This window comes from Ochotona princeps, chromosome 4 (assembly GCF_030435755.1).
Source record: "Ochotona princeps isolate mOchPri1 chromosome 4, mOchPri1.hap1, whole genome shotgun sequence".
NCBI lineage: Eukaryota > Metazoa > Chordata > Mammalia > Lagomorpha > Ochotonidae > Ochotona > Ochotona princeps.
In genome coordinates this window covers 77,675,204-77,679,866 of record NC_080835.1, presented here as the reverse complement: position 1 = coordinate 77,679,866, position 4,663 = coordinate 77,675,204, and the positions used below count along the sequence as shown (strand labels likewise).

The 4,663-nt window shown below is 42.3% G+C and overlaps 1 pseudogene; it reads right to left on the bottom strand.

Annotated features, from left to right (window-relative positions):
• Positions 1-1,806: 1,806 nt before the first annotated feature.
• Positions 1,807-2,395, bottom strand: LOC101535033 (large ribosomal subunit protein uL6-like; annotated as a pseudogene).
• Positions 2,396-4,663: the final 2,268 nt, after the last annotated feature.

Sequence of the window (4,663 nt, the reverse complement as noted above, 5' to 3'; positions counted from 1 at the left end):
TGGGTAGACCGGATGCTGCCAACAAGGAGAGGATTGGAAGCTGTATCTTTTTGTGTGTATGTTTTTAGAAAATCAGGAGGGAATATTACCTCCTAGGGTCGCCCTTGGCTAGAAGCCACATACTCCTCCCAGGTACACACAACTTTATGCTGCATTGGAAGTTTAACTATAAGGAATTATATACACGGGTGCATAATTTGGATCTTTATTTGAAAAAAAAAACAAAGGTATCTTGAGACAACTGGAAAATTAGAACAAGAAAAACTGCTAGATAAAATTAAAGATTTCTTCTTGCTTTTGTTCAGGAATGATAATGGCATGACGGTTTTGTAAAAGCTAAAAGATCTTATTGGCTAAAGACACATAGAGCAAAATGATTTAATTTCTAGAGCTTGTTTTAACGTATATTAGTAAGAAAAGAGTTTGAAAAGCAAGTGAAACAAGATCCACAAATCATTTATAATTTCTTACAATAAATGACAGACATCATAGGGAGGTGGCTCCATGTATGCATGAAAGTTTCCATTAGAAAACTTTCAAAAGTAAATGAAACTAATAGGAAGGAGGGAAAGCACCACAATCTTTCCCCTCTGAGGCAGGGAGTTCTGTTGATGAGTGAGAAAGGCCCAGAGTTTCTCCTTACAGGAAGCAATGATCACAGTAGGAACAGAACGCCAGAACCAGTTCGTCCAACATCTACCTGAAACGTGCTTTCTGCGAGGAGCTGGGATACGACTGCTACACTAGGAAAGATATCCACTCACAGAACACCCACCTGTGTCAAGTACTTTCACAAGCACGTCTTAGGTTTTAATCCTCATCATAATGTTGCTCAGCAAGGTAGAGATTACTGCTATGGAAGAGACAACAAGATCACCCAACCAGCAAAGGGTAAAGTGACGAGGCCTTTCGGCCTTGTTGCATAGTGCACAAATTATTCTGCAAATAAGGGCTGGCACCATGGTATAGCCGGCAAAGCCTCCAATGACAAAGCTGGCAACCCATATGGGTGCTGATTCAGATCCAGCTCCCTGCTGATGCACCTGGGAAGGCAGCAGACAGCCCAAGTGCCTGGCCCCATACACCGCTGAGAAAGTTCCTGGCTTCAGACTGGCCCAGCTCCAAGGGTTGCAACCACTTGGGGTGTGTACTATAGGATGAAAGATTTCTCTTTCTCTCCTCTCTGTCTCTCCTTTTCTCTAATTTTTAAGAAAAATAAACAAATCTTTTTTTTTAAATTATTCCACAAATAGCCAAGCTGTGTTATCCCAAGGTGGATGCAACTGAGATGAAATTACTGTTTTATAACTCTATTATTTCATTCCTATATTTATAAAAGCACATGTGGAAATCCCTTGCATTTTTTTTTCACAGAATGAACCTGCCATACTTTCATTGACGTAAGTTTCTTAAGTACTGTGTGTGTTTTCAACACTATGCACACAAAGATAAAAGGTTCCACCCTCAAGTTGCTCAGTCCCTCTGGGGAAACACACCTGGAACTCTGTGTCACATGCTGCCACAGAGGCACATCAACGCCACAACGGCAGCACTAAGCACCAGGAAGCTGCTACATCCTACTTCCTCTTTGCCTCCCCAAGTCTTCTAAATGTTCCCACCTGCTCATGAAGGCCACCCACCCCCATCCCTGCCCCCAGCACAACTAACCTGCTCTTGCTTTCTTCCACAGCCCTCAACTCTACATTTTTTCATCTCAGATCAAGATCTTTTGTTGCATTGTTAAAATACCACAAATCAGACTTAGAATCCGGGTTCTTGTTTCTGTAGCCACAAAGCTTTTAGATCTTACTCATCACCCTGCTGAACTGTTTCTTTTTCAGAGACAGACACCATCCACAACTTTCCTGATATCCTTGTTTTTCAACTGCTGTTGCCTGCTGAATCAAAGCAGCTGTTTTTTCTCTTTCTTTTCTTTTCTTTTTTTTTCTTTTTTGCAGCTTGAAAGCAGTCGAATTTGAAGCAAGCTCAATGTCATCTCCTTCAAGGACTAGGTCATCTTTCTGGATTCGAGATACTGAGTAAGCGACACCTGGTCTCATTCTTACCCTTCAGATGTACTATCCACCCAAGAAATTTTGATTTCTCCTGAATATGGGGAGGTGAGCCTGCACAGACCTCATCTTGTAACGGAAGCCCAGTGTCACCCCTTCGATCAAAGCCTGCCCGTGACTACAGACAGAGCAAATGGTTGCCAATTCCTTTCTGTTTCCCCAGTTTTCCTTCTTCTTTCCAAGGAGGCTGAATTCTACCTTTTAGTGACTGGAGTGCTCCCATGGGGCTCCTCTGGGACCCTTCACAATAACCATACATCCCTTCAATCCACATCAACATTTTCTGGAATATCAGCAGTCTGATTGCTGAAAATAGTCTTCATTGTTGCAATATACGCAACAAAGAAAGAAACCCTCAACCCACATTTTCACACAACATGCTTTACTTACCTGGAATTCTCTGTCATTATGGGACGCTAAATTACAAAACATCCCATGACAACTAACTCTTAGAGCAGTATACCTTACACTTCACCAACAATCAACCAATGAGTTACATAAAAAAAAATAAAATAAAAAATAAAAACCCATCCTCTGGCAAAGGCAACCAGCACTTTTGATTTTCAGCTTCTCCTGATTGTTACTAGAACATTCAATCTAGCATGCCACAACCTAAATTAATGAGTTTTTAAATACCTAAAAATGATGAGAAACAAAGAAATATGCAAAGGCTAAATCCTTTTCTATGAAGCAATATTTCCCACAAAGACGTCCAGTGTAAATAGAGACACTCTAGGAAGATGTTCGGTTCTAGCAAATAAAAGGTCAGGGCCTGGCGCAGTAGCCTAGTGGCTAAAGTCCTCACAGTGCATGCAACAGGATCTCACACAGGTGCCAGTTCATATCTCGGCTGCTTCACTTCCCATCCAGCTCCCTTCCTGTGGCCTGGGAAGGCAGTCAAGGACTGCCCAAAGTCCTAGGACCTTGAAGCAGCATGGGAGATCTGGAAGACACTCCTGGCTCCTTGCTTCCAGATCAGCTCAGCTCCAGCCATTGCAGCCACTTGGGAAATGAACCAGCAGACTCTTTCCCTCTGTCTCTCCTTCTCTCTGAAAAATTTGACTTTCCAATAAAAATAATTAACATCTTTTTTAAAAAAAAAAGAAAAGGAGGAAAACAACGGGTCAGCTTATGTTTTTAAAACATTATTTTGTTTCAAGAAGGAAACTAGCCTCTTTTTCCCTTTTCAAGGTCTCTGAAACTTAAACCTCTAACATTCTGGGAACAGATTTTTTTCTTCTATGTTTAAAACTTTTTTAAAGTTTTAAAACAACCAGTCAGGTAATGTCCAGGGAGACTAGGGGGAGAAGAGAGCACAGGAAGTGAGGTCAGTCCAGCCTCCCTGCAATTTATAGGCCCATTATTTTAGGCATGTGCAAGGTCACAATGCATCTTCTAAGTGGGCGGATGTCCCCAGATCCTCCTTCTGAGCTAAAGCCACCAACAGTCCTTGTCGTCCACAGACTCTAGTTCAGCTTCCTTAACCCAGCCACCAGTGGGCTCCACGACCTGACCCCTTTGACTGTCCTCCTCACCTCCCCTTACACTTGCCTAGATTCAGTGCCTCCTGACAAGCCCAGCTGAACCTCCTGCCTCAGCCTGGAATGTCCTTTCCCTCCATTTTAAGTGACAAATCGTGCGCATCTTTCCAGATTCAATCAAGTGGTCCTCTGCCCTTTTTGCCTAGAAGGCAGCTCATGGAACAGCAGAAATGAAAGGGCCATTGGAGAATGAAGCTATGAGACTCAACCATGATGAAGGCAATGATCTGTCAGTGAAAAGTCTCTCTAAGACAGAAGACTGTGACCTGCAGGTGCAGTAAGTCTGCAGGTCTATAGATGTGGTAGACAAATGGCACCATTATGTTTGTTTTCAGTGAAGCAGAAAAAATATATATATATTTAGCATCTGCTATGTGACAGTTACTGTGCCTGACACAGAGAATGTGCAAAAAAAATACAATTTCTATCTCAGGCAATAAAAGGATGGATTGACACATCAATACATTCATACTACAAAAATTCTATAATAGGGTCATGGGTGAAACCAGGATGCAAATGCTACCTATAGAAACCATGTACAAATAAGGTACATCTATAGGATTTCAAACAATTTGCATGACTGAGCTCAAGATACTTGGTAGCAATTTGAAGGGAATAGAGGGGTATGAGACTGAAGGAAACTGAAAGTGTTAGATCAAAAATGAAACAGCAAACTTTGCCAAACTATGTGGACTTTAAACGCATGCTGCTTATTTGTCATTGGCTGTATCTCACCACATCTCCGCCCAGGTCTGTTTGCTACCTTCCTCTGCCCAGCACTGTGCCCACTGTGCCCCAGTAGGATGGCCCCCACAGATCACATCTCCCTACACCTTTCCTAATGGTTTCCCCATAGGATATAGGTAATGAGAAGCTCCAGCACATCATGTCTATGCAAGACAAGGGAAATGTCATGGTATTTCTTTCCCATTCCCTTCATATGAAATAGGAGTAGTTGCACCCTCTGCAACACAACTCTCCTAGCTGGCCTTTCTGTTCACACAGTGATCCAGTAACTGTTTCTTCTTGTCCCCTCAACAGTTTGCTGTT